Here is a 21,610-nt window from a genome sequence, read left to right on the forward strand (position 1 = left end):
GTGTGAATCTGAAAATATCATCAGCATCCTCCACATGAATCATCTAAGGGCTGTACCTGCAAACATTTATCCATTTTGACCACAATCTACATACAACAAACAGTAGTTTCTTTCTTCTTGCCCATAAAAATGCCCCGAATAGCATCATACCCTCAGACAACACTCTGGCTACACCATTAACTCTCAGAAGCACATTATAATAGTATATTTATATATAATTCACCATACAAAGATAGACAACAGAAGATCAGTTAAAGTTATTAATGGAATCTTGTCTATATTTTGTCCAGTTTTCGGCAGTTTATCCAATAATCTATCCAGTGTTGTTCAATTCAGTTTTTAACCTAAATTAGATCTGAACAGCAAACATCTGTATTTTATAAGAATATTTTTAGAATTTTTAGCATCATAAACCTTTTTTTTTTTTTGGGGGGGGGGGAGGTTACACAGGTGTTTGATTTTTTTTGAAGGATTAAAGGATTGAAATGTATGACATACTTTCATGTCATTTCGACTTTGATCTTGAGGATAAACTTCTGCTGAGATGCTCCTGCTATCTGTCCTTACTTATTGTCCCCTATCAAAGTGACAGAAGCCTAACTTTAGTAAACAGAAGCGATGGATACTCCTTCCTGTGAACTACTGGACAATTTTACTGTAAGAGAAACTGCAATTCATCAAGGAGTTGAAGGACTTCTATCTGATCTTATGAAATTGAAAAACCTCTTTTCAAAGGCTTGAATCAGCAAAATGGGAAAAGAACAAAGGAGCGTAAAGACAGAGACAGTAATTACCAAAAGAGTAATTAAAATAGACCAGAGACTGCTTGAAGCAAACAGGGATACAATGGTCAGAACAGGTCCACTAGGGCAGATTCATTCTAATAACAGTTAACGAATTAATGTTCTTTGCAGGAGAGAGGGAGCCTGGGAGAAAAGCTCAGCACTGGCATGAAAAAGTACACTGAAGCTCTGATTTATGAGCATGAAGACAGTTGCAGATAAGTCCCAGCATCAAACCTAACTATAATCAGGTCCTTAGTCCCAAGGAAGCACAGTTGGTCCTAGGACCATTTAGTAACCGGCACTCACTTGACTCACAACAGAATTATTTAATAAACCACCTCAGTTACTTTAGGTGACAGATTCCTGTACAAACTGGGCATGCAGGCTCTGTCCTGTTACCCCAAACATCCACAACCTCCACATATTCATACAGGTTTGTACATAGCACCATTTCACTCTGGTGACCAATGTCAGAATTTCCAGTTGTGTCATTTGGCTGCATAAAATTCCTGCCTCAAATGGAAGGAAAAATCAAAATGAAATACTGAATGAATTAATAAAAGTTAGGATTTACACAAAGTAGCTTTGCTGAAAAAAATTCTCTTCCCTGACTGCATGTTGCCTGTACACTGCTCTCAGAACAGATTTTACTGGCAGCGTATAGAGACATGTATATGAGCATATGCAGCATATATTGAGACAGGGCCTATTTCAGGCCTTCGGGAAAAAGAGATGCTACAGGAAAGTAAAAATAGAAATTCCAGAAGTCTTAGTTCACAATGCACTGTGAGAGGTGCATCTCATACTCTGTTTATGCCTCAGCTTTCCCAACCAAGAAATTAAAACAAAAAAACCTATAGCCTCTTATCAACCTTGCAAAATAAGGAATAAATCCACTAATGTTTCCAAGGTGAAGAGATTCTATGAGGGCACAGGCTTAGCCACAGATGCATTTTCTTTATGTGATGACTATTAGGCTTATTGATTTTAGTACAGAAAGAGGCTACCCCTGGCTTTTTATTCTGATACCAATTCAGAGCCAATACAGCTAAGGGAAGTAGACTGAAGTGAATTCTGTTTGACCCTTCATCAACACAGGCACTTGCTTTCAGGCAGTGGAGTGACACTGGTATACTGCTGGTGTTGCTTTTGCTAGAGGGAAAAAAGTTTCTTTTCAGAAGCCTTATTTAGTTCCTTCTAAATCTCTAGTGCATTGATGGTTTTTTGGTTGGTTGGTTTGCTTTGCCTTTTTTTTTGTTTGTTTGTTTGTTTGACCCAGAAGAGCCATTGAAATTTAACACTGGACAACCTGTAGGGTTACCTCAGCCAACTAAATATACCAGAACTACCAATCACCATTTCTGCTTTAAGGTTGTAACAGATACGTGGTGGTGAAGCTACGGGATAAAAAATGATCATAAAGGAAAAAAACAACAAAACACAATAAAAAAAACACCACACCTGTTCAACAAATGTAGATTTAGCTTTAAAGGGTCTAAATCTAGGGCAGTATGCCTTTGTAACAGGCAAAAGCCAGAGAAAAAGTTCAGCTTCGACATTCAAAGAAACAGCAGGAGAAGGAACCTTCTTTTACTTCTAAACTGAACACATTTCTTTGAGAAATAGCAGGTATGGAAACTTAAAAGTCCTTCTATTTTCTTTTCAGAGCACAGCCAAACTTTAAAGTCTCATCCAGAGGACTATACACAAAAAAATACAAAGCAGCTTGGGCTGGCAAATCAACCCATTTTGCTTCTGTGCGATTCTTCTGTGACCGTGCCAGTGGCCTCTTGCCTGCACAGGTTGCCAAGGGATGTTTAAGGTAGTCCCACAACAGCAGCAGCTGCTGCCACCTTCGTTTGCAGCCCCATCCTGAGCACAAGCAGAAGCAAGTCACAGCCCTGCCTCTTTACATAATCACTCCACGTCAGAGGGAGCAAGTGGCGGGGAGAAAGAGGTGTGTAGGAAAAGAGGGAGAAAGGGAGAGAGAAACCCCATAAAGCCACACATACCTTCCCCATCACCTTCTGCCTCCTCCTCATCACCATGCAGACCAGGTCCGTATGGACCTCCTGTCCTCGTCCAGCTTTCTTCCCTTGCCCCGGCCCTGTACCCACCTCAAACCCCACTGAGCGCCCCCAGCCTCTCCTCCAGCCAGTCTCAGCAGCCCACTCCCCAGCTGCCCTTGAGACAGCAAACTTGAGCGTTGCTTGCTGAGAAGCCCTGTGCTGACCCTGGCCCCATCCTCTATAGATTTCTTTAAAAATTAAATACGTATTTCTTTAGCTTCAGATCTCTTTAGGTTGGGGAACAGCTTTGGAAGGTGATGAATTTTTAAAGAAGGTTAGAGAATTGAGGGATCATTTTTAGATAGAGCTGCAACATATTTTTCTCTAAGTTTTCTATTTTGCTGCATAATAATTGTAACTTGCTTTTACAGCTACAAATTCATTGACACAGTAAGTAGAAAGAATGAATCTCTGGAAGAAAAATAATATTAAAAATTAGATACATTAAATTAGCGCAAGTTTACAAAACTTTCTCTCCCCACTGTGTTTATTTGAAAGGATGAGAAGAAGATACGGAGAAGATACAGAGAAACCTGCATTTTGAATATTGGGCAGCAGAAGCAGCCCCTAGAATTCAGTTGTCTGTCTACAGTGCTGTCAAGGCAGACTATCCCCTTGGGGAGGGGTTGGAGGGTGGAGAGATAAGTGGGAAAGCTTTGACACTGTTTAAGCACTGTTCAGCAATAAGTAAAGCATTGGTGTTTGATTAACACTGCTTTGGTCACAAATCCAAAACACGGCACCATACAGACTGCTGTGAAGAAGAATAGTCCAGTACAGATACCTTGTACCATCATCTCTTCTCAGGAAGTGGGGAATGCAGAAACCTCAGCATAGTTTCAGCTAGGAGTCAGACAGCCAGGCGTGGAAGAAAGCTAGGAAAGCATCATGCATGAACTTGATCATATGTAGACTCCTGTAGAACATAAGGAAGGTGAAGATCTTTCTACCTCACTGCATCTCAATTCACCCTAATATAAACAAGTGTGATCTGAACTACCTATTGCCCACCCCCCAGAAAACAAACTGACTAGTTACTGGCAATATGACAGTCTGTTGAACACGTTTGAATAAATACACAGCACACACGCTCATGCCCATATCAAGGACACAGAGATGAATGGAAGGGTTCACTTTGCTGTTATACACAGAAGTGGTCGTGACTGTCACGGTTTATTTGAATATCAGCCTTTTGCAGAAGGAGTTTCTGCACAGAGAATATCAAGGTAGCATAAGAAGGTCACACATACTTCACCAATAGCACAAAGCACCTGATTACTAACAGGAAGCATGAAACCAGTAAAGACAGAAAGGCTCTAAAGAACTGAGAAACATTAAGGATGTCAGAAGGTTGCTTATACCAAAACCTCTTAGAAATACACATCAAAGAGGACAGGCTCTCCTCTTATTCTGACAATTATTCTCAATAGCAATGACACCAGAGCCTCATGGAGGATAACTTTAACAACAAGGCACAGGAAAGTAAGTGCATGCAGTCCAGTAAATACTGAACAGAAAAGCTAGGAAAAGAGCAGCCCAGAAGATGTGAAAGAAGAAATAAAACTAACTCTAAAGACAATATAAAGCAGGGAAAGGCATTCTGTAGGTGGCTGTTATTCACTAACAGAAATGACAAAGGTATTTCTGTATAACGTACATTTTGGAAGAATGGAAACCAATCATCTCAACTCCCTTTTAACAGTTCCTTCTTTTCTTGAATTCAATCTCCTGGTTCATCTAATGGAAATACAGCTAAGTGCTATATCCAACAGGTTTTAGTGTATATCACCGCCAATGTCAAAGAGCATCAGTGATTCTTTGCAGGGCCGTGGAATCTCCAAGTCCAAATATCTGCAGATATGTCAAGACCCCTATAAAGGTGCTGTGCCAGCATCCAATTATACATTTGTGAAAACTGATATACAAAGGTTTCCACATGGATCACCAAAATTCAGAGTTGCGGCACATACCATGCTAAACGATCTATTTAAATAGTTTTAAAATATTCATGATATAAAGGTAAATCAAACAAGTTGACAGTATTGTAATCTTAGAAAAAATAAGTCACCTTCTATCTCTATGTGGAAAAATATAGCTAATTATCACAAACATCTGCCCAAATCTCATCAACAGGGACTATATACGCACATTAATGACACTATAAACTCGCTTTTCAGTGGCAAGTGCTGGAAGCCACGAGTACACACCTGGCTGGCTACATCGCAACCTGGGCCAATGGAAAGCTTGGTTCCCCTGGCTCAGGGAGGTCTGAACGTTACTGTCACAATCCTATACACTGCCACAGCAGGGCTTTCCCAGAAGCTTGAGGAACACTGTCAAGGTCCAGAAATTCAGAGGTTTTCCTCTGGTCCTTTTTTTGCAGGGTGAGGGACAAATGGGAAGGGAGGGAGAGATTATGCTACCCTTGTTTTTCATGTTGTACCATATTTACTTAAATCTAAAACCTTAGGGCACTTTACTTACTTTGCCATAGCTCTGCAAGACCAAAAGGATGATTCTTGGAAAAACTTGAAGTAAGATCAGGGATCGAATTATAAAACCCTTTGAGTAAAGATCTGGAAGAGTCTGCAAAATGCCATACATCTCTGTAACACTGTTGTAATAATAATAAAGCCTGTGCTCAGAGGAGGAAAAGAAAGTATGAGCTATCTTTCTAAACCAGCTGATCTCCCAGTCTCAAACAAGGTTAGGTAAGGATACAGGTTTTAGAAAACAAATGAACAAACAAACAGACAAAAAAAAAAACAAAAAAACCTAGTAAATGTCACAGCGATATTTGCTGTAAGAGTCATGTAAATGTTATTTATTGTGCCAAATGCATTTCCACAATCTATTTACTCTGCCACATCAAAATACAATAGTTACAGTTTTAGCCTTCTAGGCAGCATTACCATTCATAGGTTGCCATAAGGCCAGTTCATTCCAGCACCAGAAGAGCAACTCAGCTTGTTCCTCTATGCTGCCCTTCAGCCTTCGTTCAGCTCTGCGGACACATCTTGTCTATCGTGGTGCATAGCTGTTTGGGGCACTAAGAACTAGCCCCTGTATGGGACGTCTTGACCTACAGCTCCAGGCACAGACCTTTCTAAATTACTTGTCACCCAAGAATCTCATATCAGAGGCACTCAGACTTGTTCTGCCTCTGGTATTGCCATCTGTGCTACTTGTGGGGAAGCCTTAGAGAGTTTAGGGTTTGGGTCCCAAAAGCTTTACCATCAAGTGTAGATGTTTGCTAACACAACTTGAAACTTCAAATAAATGTGATTTATCTGACAAAGATGTGCCAGGCCACTACTAGACCCATTTCATTCCAATGGTACCTTGAGTCTCTACCCCTTATTTGTTTATATATTTAGAGCTCAGGACTAAAAGAACTTAGGACCATGTACATCTTAGGGATTTGCACAACTGGAGCATTTTCACAGGGCCCTGAGAGGTGCTAGATTTGAGTGACAGAAACATTTTTTCAGTAGAAAATCCTATTACTTAAGGGAAACCTTCTGGGGAAACATTTTGAAAGGTACACAGATCTACAACTTTCCTTCATTAAAGCCTAAACACAATACCATAATCTGAGCCAAGCTGATGCAAAACAAAACCACTTTGATTTTTCTCAAGTAGAATCAGCTATTCAGTTTTGGACAAATTCAATATTACACTGTGTTATTTGAACACGCTGCCTCAGTGACAAATGACTTTGGCCATCACAGGGCTCTGGTTCTCCTCTGCTGCCCAGACACCTCTCACATTATCTCCTATTCCCCTTCCCTCCTGAGCAAGTGCAAGATAAATGGCAGAATTCATAGCCACGGGGCACCTCCTGTGGCTGAGGTGTAACTACATAAAATAACAAGTGTTTGTTATTCAGTTTACATTTCAAAGTTGGACAAGAATTAAAAATATTAATTTTTTAAAACTTTATGAAAATTTAATACAATTTTCCTGCTCCCCAGGAAAATGAGTCAATTTTTCAACTAGTTCCATTTAATAACAGTGAAACTACAGGATCTCACTCACCAGAATACATTATTGCCACATACACCGTTAATACATTACAGCCTCTCAACTTCTAAAGCTTGCCTTCTTGACTGAAATCCAGTTGCCACCTACATAAATAGCACCAGATTATCCTTCGGAAGGAAAATCAGACAGCACCACCAACAACAGGAAGAAGCTCATTTGTCCACAACTTAGTAAGGAGCTTCAAGACATGTTTCATTCTCAATATCCTGAGCTGAACTGTACACCACTCAATAATCCTTTCAGCTGAATAAAGGTCCTCATGGCCGGTGTCAGCACACAGGCAGGCACCATTATATCACCAGAGAGCATCAGTGCACAGGGAAGTTGTCGTTTCGTTTTCTTCACCACAGCAACAGAACTGCTTTGATTTACAAGGTTAAGAGACAGCGGAGAAGCTGTCATGCCAGGTCTGTTCTCCTTCCTGGGGATGACCTCTGTGACTTATTTCCAAAGACCAGAGTCTTTTTTGCCCTTTCCCACTCTGCTCTTAACAATAGCAACCCCTGCACAGTACACTGACGTACCAATACAGCGAGGCATAGGACTATATCCTACTAACTGTATGCAAAACAGGGTACAAAGTGTCTTTCAATCTGACTAGACAGTTTTTCTTTCTTCACAAATGCGTCCTCTTTACCTTGATATTCACTTCAGCTTTGCTCCAGCCTGTTAGTTTAGACTACAGTTTCCAAAACATAAAATATATCTTGGCTCCAGTGGTCCTCTGTTTAGACTCCAAACTACATGACTGTGTAACACTCCCATATGGGAATTCCCACTCACATACTACTGAATTGGTGCTGCTGTTGTAGAGGGCAAAAGGAGGAGAGAAGGGAATGAAAGTTATTTCTATGGGAAGTTTGGTTTTTTAGCATCATGTGTTGCACTTCAGAATTCTGTTCCTTTATTTTTCTTAACATGGGCACCACTCCAGTGTTAGCGAGGCTGGAGTATCATTCAAGGTGCACTTGTTTTACAGGTATGCAGAGGTATTTACCATCAATTAGGAGAGTGCCATCTATCAGACTGGATGTACTTTTGAGCCTGCAGCTGCAACAATAAGAGGGCTACAGAGTTATCTATTGGGAAGCCTAAAATATGACTGTCTTTTGGACATCAAGTGCAAGACAAAAGCATTTGGATTATGTTTAAAGCAGCCAAAGAATTCTGTAGTCCTGCTGTTGGTTGTTTTTACAAAATTCATATTTTAGTAACTTCGCTAGGACTGAACAAATTACCCTCAGTGTGCCACAGGCTAAGGCTGAGGTCAGCAGTACCGAAAACAGAAGTCGAGTGGATATGAATATACAACCCTGCTCAACTCCACTTGTTACAAGAAGTGCCACTAAAGGAAGATTTTCTATTACACAGGATCTCTTCCATCACGAAGCAACAGGTTAAGAGAATATCAGAACAGTCCAATTCACTTCAACTTCCAGAAAGCAGATCAAGTGAAAGCTTTATATGCTTTTGTCAAAACAATCCAGACGCAGTAGAGATGCTGATGCTCCTCACTGTGCTGTTTCCAGATTGGATTGACTGTGAATACAGCAATTCTCCTCAGGAGTTTTCAGACAGAACCAGGCCTAGAGTATGTAGGCAACTGAATATGATCTGAGGCAGCAGTTTCCCAGGAGCAGTTAAGAGACAAATACCAGTATTTGTCACAAAGTAAAATCATCCTTCATCTTACAAAATGCATGCTTGCAATCTCCTTAAAACATTTGAGGGACTCCTGTTGTTCCAGGGATGCGAGTGAACAAACAAAAGGAATACAGGAAACAGCATTTACAGTAGTTACTTACAAAAGTAAGAACTTCAGCATGCCTTCCCTAAGTACTGGGGCTATCTTGAAGCTCTTTCCTAGCCACACTGACTTAATTGGTTAATGAAAAATCATTAAGAACCATGATAAATGGTTTCTGCTCAGTCACATCAATGACAACAACCAAAGATGGATGAGAGATAATTAAAAGAAGAATGTTCTGTTTACCTAGCAAGATGGAGGATGTTTTCTATAAAAAGCGTTCTACCGAATGTTTGCAAAATTCAGTACTGCTGAACACAGATCTGATCTCCTGCATGAAACCACTAAGTGTTTCCATAAGAAGGGATCTTCTCAGCCTTCCACTTGAATTTCATCTGGTTCTATAACATTCATGTTTCTGGATGTCAGAAACATCACTGAGAAGTCTAACACATTTATCAGAGGAAACTTACCTTTATATTATTTGAATCCAGTCAGTCTTGATACCTGGGTCTGAGAAAGACCTTGAATGAGGCAGTAGGATACCTTTTAGACCACGTCCTTCATTCGTCCCTGACACGATTTTCAAAGCTTAAATCTTTTTTTTTTCTTGACATTGATCACAACATAACAATAAAGCAACATTTTCCTCTAGCAGCTTACAGTTCTCTTGTTAATGAGTCTGACAACGACAAGGCTTGATAGTGCCTGACCACTTTCAAAACCTATCCAGAACCCTGAGCTAACACACTGTTTCACTTGATGGGGTTTAATACAAATTGGACACCAGAATTTGTGGATAACATTTTTTTAAAATCAATTTCTTATGCCACCTTTGAGTAAATAATCTCATAAGTAGACAGCAAGAATTAAACAGAAAGTTTTACCACAGAATAAAGTATTACAAGGATCTTGTAAATTCTTGATGAGGGGTTGAGGAGCATAGTGCACCCCCTGCACAGCCTGTCAGCACAAACCCAGAAACCTATATTGGAAACAGCTGACAGCAGGCATTGCTTTGTACGTGAAATGGACATTAGAATTACTGAGCCTCTGAGTCAAGCATTGGTTTTCTGTAATAGTCAAATGCTTTTTTGGAATATGGGAAGCAGATACTGGATATATTTGATGTGTTTATACTGACCATCCACCACTTAAAAATTTATTTTCTATTAGAAAATCTCTATTCATAAATCTTAACTTCACTATGTTGGAAACAGCTAAAACAGATTATATCTTTATCAGCACTGAATTCAATATGAGGAGAGTTTTGATTTAGTCAGCATACACGGGACATCTCAAAAGAATAAAACAAAACCAAACGTACATGCCCTTGTGGTACAAGACATGGGGAGGGCAATTCACTAGGCAAGCTGTTTTACTTTGAGCGCTAAAGCAGGTTCCCATGCAAGTTACTGGCTGGTGAAATTCATGTCATTGTGCCGAGGTTCTGAACACCTGTATTCAGAAGAGACATTTAGGCTTTCTCTGGGAAAGTAATGATATTATCCTGACTGAAAATCTGCCTGAAAGCCTGCAAAGACACTTAGATTACATGTAGACTTATTATAGAGAGTTGAGTCTGGGTTATTTCAAGATGACCTGAGCCTTCCTATTGACTGTAATCACTAGATTCCAACTCTGACTCGAAGCATTTTTCCCCCTCAACCTGAATTATTTTGGAAAGCTACAACCACATTGTTTCACCCATTTCTAAAAACAAGACCAGTTGAAAAGCTGTTTTGTGCCTACTAAAATCCAAGGTGAGATAGGAGTGCAAATTCCTGCATCACACTGCAAACAGGCTGCAAGATACATGAAGTTATCTTTCTATTGCACTGAGCACTACTGATGAAAGCCTCATCTGGAATATTGCTAGCAGCTTGGGGGAGGGCACTTCAGGAGTGATAAAATCTAGTCAAAGAGCATCCAGGTGAGAGAAATGAGAATGAGAGAGTGAAAACACCACCAGCAAAAAAGCAGACTGGACAGATAAGTACCATACAGTCTTGTATGGTGACTGAGGGAAAGCCAAAACTTTTCAAGTATGTAGAAGACTGCCTTTTTTTTTTTTTGTTACCGTCTCAATGTCAGCTTAACCCAATTTTCTTGCCCTATCCATTACTGCAAGAAGAATGGTAAAATACTTGGTAAATCTTTTTTACAGATAAACACTGCAATAGATTGCTTGGAGGATCTGAAGAACGAATTAGACAAACATCTCTGTGGCTGATAAAGGCATAGTCAATAATGCCGCACGGTGCAAGACAAAATAGATGTTCTCTCTTTTTTTCCTCCAATTCTGTGATTGTTTATCTGTGCATAGTTCTCCTGGATTCCAAACACATCTCTAAATAGTTCATACTTCTGCAAGTCAAACCCCAGGGCTCCTTATTTTCTTCTAGGTGTCTACCAAACGCGCGCACACACACACACACAAAACTAGTAATCACCTTCTGAAGAAGCATGGTCTAAGTGAAAGGCTTTGTATGATGGAGACAGCAGTTGATTGTAGTTGCCCAGAACGGTTTCTGAACATCCTACATATACTCTGGCTGCTTGCTATAGCAATCAGCATTTATTATACCCCCAATAATATAGTATCCCTATTTTAGATACCTGTTGTGCATAGCCTAATGCAATACCCTACAGGGGAACAATATTACAAGATATGCAATTAAGGATCACATTGCGAATACACTTACAGGTCAAGTGAGGTTGTGGAGCCACTCTTCTTTATGGAAATACTGGTCAAGGGTTTGGCCACGCACCCTCAGTGTTCTTTAACCAGACCGTTGCTATACATTTGTGAAACAGAATGTTGTTACCACGCAGCAAGTTTACTGTTTCTACCCTCCAAGTCACTTTAAAATGTTTAACTCTAGGTGAAAAATACAGAAAATTATCTGCTTCCCAACTCCAGGATTATTTACCTGAAGGGCCTCTCTCGTGGCCTGTTCTTTACTGAGGAGCCCAGATGATTCCCAGAGAATTGCCTTGGAAGCTCTCAGTGGTTTATAGGATTTTGCAGGATTATGTAGAGTGTTTCCCGCCCCAGCAAACTTATTGATTTCTCTCCCCTCCTCTTCTCCACAGAGGGATTTGAAAGGACAATTTCTAAAAGTGCTATGGCTAAGCTTCGCCATCTTTGTGAACACAGTTTACTTGAGAGATGAAACTTCTGCCTCAGAAACCAGATGCAAAGCAAAACAACTGTGTGTACACCAATGACACACAAAAAGGAAGAGCTAGGACTACAGATTTTTCTGACAAGCAAGCAACGTATCTCAGCATTCACTTATAGAGGACTTCACACAGCCTAGCAAACAGAAGGAGGAGGTGGAGAAGAGAAAGGAAGGAAAGATCAAGGAGAGAGAAGTTGTACATGAGGGGAGGACATGAACAAAGGAGTTAGCTACAGTGGAGAGCCCTAGGAGTAGTCGGGTACAGCTGAAAATAGGCTAAGGGTTAAACAGGGAAACCAGGTGTCAGAGCTGCACAGAAGCAGAGACAAGCACAGCAATAACACAAGCCTAATACATGCTGTTGCCCCATACGCAGCATTATAGAGGCACCCCTACACCATCAGTTGCCAAAAATGGGCTCCACTAGAATTTTCTGTACTAGTTTCCTCTTAAATGGCCATCTTGTAACAGTAAAAATAATAATTAAAAAAAACAACACACCCACACAAAAACAATACATTTAACTCTCTATCAAACTGCTCTCACTGGACAAAGCAAGCTTTAAATGCAAGCCCTAGCACTGTAGGATACATTTTTAATCAAGTATTTGAGTTGCTATTTGCAATTCATTAAGAGCAAGAATCGGTAGCTTCTAATGGCTGGAGCAGCCGCTCTGCTCATCTCGCAGTTTGTGGCACGCACACCACGTTGCCACACACATGGCAGCGGTTCCCTCTGGCTATAACAAAACTGAGAGCAGATGGCACCAGCTAGGGAGCCATTACATAGTTTTGAAAGCACCTACGAACGTAAACTACCGAACATAAAGATGACTGTCATCACCTAATGGTCATCATACAGGACTTCTTGTTCCAAATATTTCACTGTCTGCAACCACAAGAGCAACCTAAGGGTTTCCAACACTTGGCACAAGCACTAAGGTTGTAACTAAATACCAGCCCTCCAGCTAGAAGAGAGCAACCAGGCACACAGCAGTTACTAATTTTATGCTGTCTAGATAAAAGAGCACAAACTTTAATTGAATCTGATTTCACCCATTAAGAAAACAAAAACAAGCACACATTTCTAATCCTGCTGTGGCAACACACAACCTTGCATTTGCTTTGTTCCTGCAGAGGGCAAAAGCTACACAAGGAAGAACATGTGAGAAGACAGTTGGGTGTGATTAAAGGGAAAAGAAAAGAGTACCCATACTCCTATCACTTGAATGATATTTTTAAAAGCATTTAATAGAACTTTCAGGAGGCTTTGTCCAGAAAGTTCAGTGGACTCTCACAGTAACATAACTGAAGCTTCTGTTCATTCCAAAGCAAGCAAACAAAAAACTAAACGTGCACAAGAAAAACCAACAACATACACACACAAAACAAACAAACAAACAGAAAGCCCCAAACCCACAAACAATAACATCACAACAGTTCACGCATTGCTTTGAGGACACATAATTCCCATCTCCTCAGACTGTATTTACTCTTTCATCCCACTAAGTTCACGTTGAGCTGTTTGGAAAGATGATCTGAACTGACAGTGACTACAGCACAAAAATTGACAATGCTGTACTCAGTGTGCCACATGTACACCTCTTAAAAGCATATGCACAGGTTCCTTTAGCTCAACACTCAATAGTGATATAAATGTAAAGTAGAAGTTTTGTTCTATTTACTGTACAAATAAACAGAAACATTGAGACTACATGATTGTCTGTGGATATAGTAAAGAAACTTCTGTTTTGTAAATTATGTGGCCCTGTGGCACTGATTCTTGCATATTGCTAGATAATCCACACGCACTCACCATTCTCCATTTTGGTGGAAATATCTGCGTGGACATAGTAGTAATAATAATCCTGCTCTTTGGCACAGCTCTTTTCAACACAAGACATTATACTTAAATACAACTGATATTGTCACATTGCCTTTGCTTTTGTCTGAAACATTTGCACATCTGGATACCAATAAAAAAATAAAAATCATTATCCTTTCATCTCTAGATAGTTTTAGGGGATAACACTGGTTTATGGTAGGTCCTGGTGTGACAGTTTATATTCAATAGTATGTGTTATGTTTAAAAAAAAAACTCAGAACCTACAGAGTGTGTAAGTTAAGATTTACACTTCTCTATACTATTTTAAAAATGCCACTGATTCCGCATTTTTTTTTGGTCAATGATTGCCATAATTTATATTAAAACATATAGAAACGTGTGAAACTATAATGTAATGTTAACATCAGGAAGAACACTGCAAGAGTAGTATTCAGTTGTATAAATGCCTCTTACGAGATGTGGTGAAATCCTGTATCTCTTGATTCCTTTAACAGTAGGCTGGATAAGCCATTTTGAGAAGGGCAGGGGAACCTGTAACAGACAATGGGAGCTGGTTGATGTGATCTGTCTACACCAATCTTTTATATTTTTAATTGAGGTGATCCTGTAAGGCAAGGTTACTGCTGTAAGCATATTGTTGGTACAGCAATTATCACATAAATAGTCAGCTCTGACATTTCCTCTCAGCTGAGTATAAATTTCTGCCAGGCTGCTTCCCTGCAACATTTGGCAAATGAACCCATCTTGATCAAAAGGTAATTTATTGCACACTAGAGTTCAGTGGGTGTGATCACTGAAAATGACAGATAATCAACAGTTTGGGGGTATAACAGAAACAGCAACATATTTACACACACAAATTAAAATGGCGTATCTAATGTAAACATTTGCAAGCAGATTTTTTTGGCTTGTTTGGTTTTTAATAAGTGCACAGATCATGAGGACTGATAAACCCAGGGTCCAAAAACCTCGAGAACATGAACACAGAGTTAGGCAGCCTCCTAATCTCACAGGCAGCTCACTGCACAGGTAGGCTGAGTTTCTGAAGTGCTAAGTAAGCATTCTTCTGTTGAAATAGGTTTATACTGACTACAGAGCAACCCAATGCAGATTTTAATTAGCTCATTTGGGCAGTGGTAGCAATGCATATATGACAGCATGGACTGCAAATGTAACCTAAGAAGATGAATAAATCCTTACCAAAGTACCCCATGGCAGCTGCAACTGATTTAACACCAGCTCTGACTGCAGCATAAGCATATTTGTAGAAGCCTAGCTTTGGAGGTGCACTCGTAAGCTAAGAGCGTCAGCCTAGGCTGACTTTCAGAGGGACACGTGAACTAGATGAAGCTGCCTGTGGTAAGAGATACTTCATTACTTTGAAAAACTGTGTCAACAGATGATTATGCTAAGGCTTTGTTACACTACCTTTCATTCACTTGTTTTTGTGTGTTTTTTACTGCTGTATTTGGGGTTCTTCTGGATAAAACGTATCCCCACTTCTAACACAACTGCTTTTAGAAGCTGGTTTTGCCCAGCAAGCTCTATACAAGTTAAAAGTGTTCTGTTGCTGTTAAGTGCACAGTGGTAGCTGTTTCAAGCTTATTTAATGTAAGGAAAAAATAAACTTGCATAAATTTTGCTACAGGGCTTTATACCTCACTGAGGCACCGAAGCTTTGAAGACAGAATCCCTTATAAAACCATCCAGAAGACAGTAGTCTGTTTAAGCCATGGTCTTTGGGATAATGCAACTAACTGGTGTTGTGGCCTCATAATAAATTTACCAGGAGACAAATGCATTTCCTATTGACCCATGCTAAATCTTTAAACAAACATCTCTGCAATCTTTTCCAGCCGTCTTGAGAGAAACTCATTCTTTTAGTATTGCGCCAACCAAAATGAGTATAACCAAGGGCAAAATGTGTTCAACAAGACCAAAGTAATAACGGTGCAGAAGGCAGACAAGCCCAAAGCATGGCCCAGAGGCTATTAGTTAACCTACAAGTTCAGCATGAACAATCTTGTTTTATATGGGCAGCCTAGAATTTAATAAAAGCAAGGCAAGTAGCAGCATTTTTATTTACATTTCAGCTTTATGAATATCCAAACAAAAAGCAGGCACCAAAGACCACTTAAAGGCTTCTGCTTACTTGCTGCTATTATGAAAAACAAAACAAACAAAAAACAGCAAAACAGTGCAGAAGCATTAAAAAGGTCTTAGGACACAAAATCACCTAAAATGTCTTTAGACACTGGAGCATCCTGCAGTGAAGACTCCCACTGGCAGTATTTTAGTTGATGGGAGTCTAAATCGATAGATAGGTCTCTAAAAAGCTCAATGCCTGTTGGATCTATCTTACAGATCCAAAAGAAAGTGGGTTTTTCCTAAATTCCTGTAAAATTAACCTAGGCCATTAGTGTAGAAGAGCCCATAAACAAAGCTGACTTGAGTATTCTTAGCAAGCTAAGAAACACTAGAGGACGAGAAGGCTGGCACAGAAAAACTGGTAATGAAGAGCTGAAATAAACATTTGAGAAAAGCAAATGCAAGATTTTCCATTCTCTTGTTCTGTTCATCCAACTGTTGCTGTTACCCTAGATATCCCGACACCTCCCTCAGCAGCAGCCACTGCCACCAATCCCAGCACTAGCATAAAGCCAAGCAGGCAGCCACCCTCGAGGGTGGTTTTGGCCTATGCCTAAAATTGGTGTTGGGCATAAGCAGGAGGAAAAATATAGACTGAACTGCTATTTTAAGGGAATTAATTAAAGAAATAAGGTGGGGAAAAGACGAAAGAAGAACAGTGAGGAAAAAATAGACATGAAACCCCAAGCTTTGTATTTTGGAATAAACAGTAAGTTCAGCGTTCACTCTCAGGCCCCACTGAAGTCAGTATCAAACTTCCAACTGAGCCTAAAGACAGTCAAGACTTCTAGTTCTTTCACAGCTTCTTACATGCATCTTTTTAAGTAGAAAATGAAACCTCTCCTTGACCAAGGCAGAAAAAGCTGTCTTAGAAGACAAGCCAATAAAAATTCAAGGTCAGAACAATGCAGCACACTGTAGGAAATACTGATTCACCAGGAGGCACATACTAGGTCTGTCAGAAGAGAAACTTCAATGGTTGTGTACCTTCCTGTAATGCCAAGCAGCCACAAGACAGACATTTAAACCAAGCTTATGCATCACAGCAGCTGTGCAAAACAGCCACAACACATTAGAAAATTTTTAGTGTTTAAAAGAGAGACAAGAATTCAGAAATAGCACTCCTTCCACTTCAGTACATCGCCATACAATTGCCTGTCTCAGGAGACAGAGCATATCAAGGCACTTGCAGGATCAAGAGAAGAGGCACTTTCATTAAAAGAATATACTGACATACAAAGTAGCTATCTAAAAAACATGAAAATAGTATAGAAACACCATACCTCAAATCCTGCCCAGCTAAGTTGCAGCCACTACGTGATCGAGCTGGAACAGATTAACAATCCTTTCTTAGAGTTAACTTCAGCATGCTAACATGGCTCATGTCATGTTTTACCCATTGCTTGAACTGAAGAAGGTAAAGAAAAACAAATGAGATAAGCATGATGGCCAGGTGTAGGCAATGTGAGGTCCATGTCAGACATAAAACAGCAGGCTCTCATTTTCAATTGTTTTATGGATAGCTGTCCACTTGCTGAGATGGGGATTTATTCTTTACACCTGAGGGCTGAATACAACATTCCCCCACCCCATCCTGCATCACTTGGATCTATGACCTCGCTGTCTCCACAAGACACATGCTGTATTATTCAGATTTTTCTTTTTCTGATATTGGTCTGAGAGTGAGTATTTGCAGATTTGTCCTTTGTGGGCCCCTAGAGGAAAGTTTCTTGCAATTTAAATATGTATTGCTTTTGGGTTTTTTTGGTTTTATTATTATTTTTATTTTTTGTGAGCAGCATCTTTCTATATTATTCTACTTTAATTTCTAGGCAATATTTCTAAGCAGGGCATGAGATGTTTTTCACTTGCCTTATGCAAATTGTACGTTCCAACTTGAGCTGAAGACTTACCAATAAAAGCAGTGCCATGAGGTCAGTGTTCTTGCAGGGCACTGTGAAGAAGATAGATAAAATAAACTCAAAGAGGAATCAAGGAACTGATGGTTATTCTCAGCAAAAGGAGCTTAAAAAGCTGACCAAACAGCAGCATAAAACTGAGATCACATAGTCAGGACTTGTTTTAGGTCCTCAAGCACCAGGAGAATTGCTCAAATGTTTCTGAAGCCTCATTAAATATTAGCTGCTTCAATAAAAGATGTGAAAGCAAGTTGAGATCTTATGAACCAAATCTCCATGGTTTTATACTGCTCACAAGGGCAAAGTCACACACTTGCAGGCAATTAGCAGCAGTTTTATTTCATGTGAATATAGCCAAGGCCAGTATGTTTGAGGGATGATACATAGCATGTCTGCATGGTGGCCAACCCTCTCCTTTCCCAGATGTAGCTGCGGAACAACTGAGATTGAGATGTACATTCTGATTCTCCATGGTTTTATACTCTACATAAACATTTACATCTCTGCAAAGAGGCTATACAAACCTACTGGAGCAGTATAATTACTTTACAAAAACTCTGTGGAGAGGTAGTTGACTATCTCTAGCATCTGGGAATAAGAAATTGGGCTGTTTATGCCTCAGCATTTGTTTCTAGGCCCTGTCACATGCTGACTGGTGGGAGATCTAGGGATTTTTTGCACCACAGAGAGCACTAGCATGAACAGCTCAGAGTTTTCTAACCCTGAGGACTGCATAATGCTCTCCTGAGGCAGGAGCACAACCAGCTGGCTCCTCTCCCCCTGCACACCCAGGCAGCATGAAGGTAGAGCAGCATACAGTATCACCTTCTTCATTTTGAAACAGCCATGCTGTCTTCTCAGAGTGGAAAATCACCATTTACAATGCCTGCAGGAACTCAGTGGGACCTGCTGCAGTTCTGGAGAGCACAATGAACCGCTCTGGTTCCCAGACAGCTGCCTTACACAGGTGTAGGAAATCACTAAGCCTGTGATACAGCAGCTGCTGCTGTTTTAGGCCACAAGATTTCTCCCCTACTGTGTGTTATGGTCTGTGAGCCTCACTGAGTCCCAAACTCACTGTAAGCTGGAAATCCCTGCCTTTTATCATGCTTTGATTCTGAAAGCAGCAGCTGCTCTTATTTCCTAATTTATGCTTGAGTCCAGGCTCAGTCAGGTTACCCATTTCTTGCCTGTTTGATGTGAAGGCTCTAGTCCGCTTCTTACTGCTGACCTCAGCAGGGCTGCAGCTCTTCAGGTAAGGTTCTGCTCAGCTGGGAATCATTTTGAATCTTTTCAGCGCAAGTCTCAGGTTTCCTGAAAGTGCATCCCATTGCTCATCTTTTCTTCTGCATGTCTAAAAGCGTAATTCACTTATGTATCGTTCACCTAAGACTTATGAATAAAATAGTGTTATGAAAGTATGACTTAGTTTCACCTACGACTGATGTCAAAAGCCTCTCAAGGGAAGTGGCCCAATTAGCAGGTACCTATACAGTTTCTTATTGCTAACATTTAAAGACACCTTTCAGATATGTCTGAAAAACACAGTCTTGCTGCAGTATCATCAAAGCAGCATCTTACTGTAAAGTTAAAACACAGCAGTTTTTCCTTTGAAACTGTATTTCTGTCCTTCCTCCTCTGAATGCTGACAGGCAGTGTTCCTTATTGTGGATTTTGTTTTAATGGTGAGTAACAGCTCTGAGAAACTCGTACAACTTAATGAACTAGCTAGGACTATTTGTCGTAGTAAAACCTAAAGTTTAATAAATACAATCTTTCAAGCAGTGTCCCCTCAGAGTTGGTGGGCAAAGCAGACTAGCTAATTCTGAAGCACTTAATAACAATTTATCACACCTGTGTCACATTACTGCTGTACCCAGAGCAGCAGGTTCTTAGAAGACACGGTGGTGTATACGTGTCCTGGTTTTGGCTAGGATAGAGTTAATTTTCTTCCTAGTAGCTGGTATAGTGCTCTATTTTGGCTTTAGGATGAGAACACTGCTGATAACACACCGATGTTTCAGTTGCTGCTGAGCAGTGCTTACACAGAGCCAAGGACTTCTCAGCTTCTCGTGCTGCCCTGCCAGCACAAGGAGCTGGGAGGTGACAACCAGGACAGCTGGCCCAAACTGGCCAAAAGGATGTCCCACACCATGTGGCATCCTGCTTGAACAATGAAACTTGGTGAGTTGGCAGGGGTGGGGGCTGCTGCTTGGGTCTGGCTGGGCATTTGTCAGCAGGTGGTGAGGAATTGCACTGTGCATCACCTGTTTTGTATATTATTTTACTACTATTATTTTCTCTTCATTTTGTGTTCTATTAAAATGTCTTTATCTGAGCCCATGAGTTTTACTTTTTTTTTTCCTGATTCTCTCTCCCATCCAACTGCAAGGGGTGGAGTGAGTGAATAGCTATGTGGTGCTTAGCTGCCTGCCTGGTTAAACCACAACAGTACATAATATCCATAATGTGATACAAAAAGTCCTTCCATTGGTCATAAAAATTCTCAATATTTGGGTGTTTATTTTCATATGTGGAACATTTACTAATTCCTAATGACTTTATACTTAAGCCTTTCCAGATTTAATTATTCCCTTCTTGAGAAAGGCTGAGAAATCCCACTTTGATTGGGTCCAGTGGGCAGCACTCACTTGAGGAAAACTGTATTTCAAAAGCACCAGGTAGGCTACAATGCTGCTGTGCATCTGTCCAAGTTCTTGCTCTTACACATTCATGATGGCTGCACTGGTGAGGGCGTTCACTGTTCAAGTAAAACTAGCTGCTAAAATACACCCAGAAGTTGTCTCCAAAAAATAATTATTTCGGGAACTGCAGCTCCTACACTCTGGCTTGCTGATCTTCCCATTCAGACAAATCCAGAAAACTCCAGCCAGTCCCCCTAACACTTTACTCCTTAACTGCACATCTAGAGCTGATTATCTTGGGGCTGGCAGCACACCCCTGAACTAGCTCATACAGCACATCCCATTCCAAATGTTTGAAATCCAAGATATCCTCAGGACAGTAAAAACAATTGCACATTCCTAGTACCAAGATACATTGTTAAGACAACCTTATTTGATATAACAAGTTTTTTTTTTTCTTTTCCTCAGGAACAGTTTCTGAATCCCTCCCTTCACTTTGATGTGAAGAGTTTTCATGCTGCCACTGCAGGAGCTTACCCAGAAATTATGCCGAAGCTGCTATCTGTAACAAATGCTCAGATGTATCAACAGTAATAACCTTCATCAGCCTCAGACTCTGTGCTTTGTGAATCAGGGTATGTCTGCAATGCACTGGAGCCTGTAAGGTGAAGCTTTACATTAGTTGATTTAGGCACACAGAGCAGGATGTAAATTGCCTCTGAGAGGCAAAGTAATCCCAGACAGAATTCTTTGCAGCCACAGCCAGCTTGCTTGGTTATCTCTGTGTGGCAGGATTTTGCAGGCAAAAATGTTTCCGTGTACTTGCTGGACCCAGGCTCCTTTCTATCTTCAGCTAGCTGCCAACTCCTCTGTACATGCTTTTTTTCCCATAAAAATCAGCACTGCTCCTGGCTGCATGCTCCCTAGCTCTTAGATAAACTTCCCGCCTCTTCATCTGTTGCATCTCTGCACACTGCTGAGAGCTTTGATCATAGTACACCTCCAACCATAGTTGCACTAAGCTGGTTACATGTAGAAAGTCACATCTCCACATGTTAATATCTCCATCCTTAGTGCCTTACACACAGATTTCTTTTCCCTTATAATGAATGGGAAGAGATACAAGCTGAACTCTGTAATGTGGGAAATACTGATGTAGAGTTTTACAGCACGCTACTGCCCATCCTTTGCAATGTGCAACAAAGAATTATTTAGTAATCTGA

General features: G+C 40.4%; 1 long non-coding RNA gene across 1 annotated transcript in view; it reads right to left on the bottom strand.

The window, feature by feature from the left end:
- LOC121070404 overlaps window positions 1-21,610 on the bottom strand; it is a 68,040-nt gene that overhangs the window by 15,959 nt on the left and 30,471 nt on the right. Inside the window, exons 8-10 of the long non-coding RNA XR_005820053.1 lie at window positions 17,737-17,777; window positions 17,107-17,231; window positions 11,351-11,443 (exon numbers count right to left, since the gene is read on the bottom strand). This is a non-coding gene — a long non-coding RNA (uncharacterized LOC121070404). The remainder of the gene's footprint in view (window positions 1-11,350; window positions 11,444-17,106; window positions 17,232-17,736; window positions 17,778-21,610) is intronic.

The sequence above is a fragment of the Cygnus olor genome, chromosome 5, assembly GCF_009769625.2.
Source record: "Cygnus olor isolate bCygOlo1 chromosome 5, bCygOlo1.pri.v2, whole genome shotgun sequence".
Classification (NCBI taxonomy): domain Eukaryota; kingdom Metazoa; phylum Chordata; class Aves; order Anseriformes; family Anatidae; genus Cygnus; species Cygnus olor.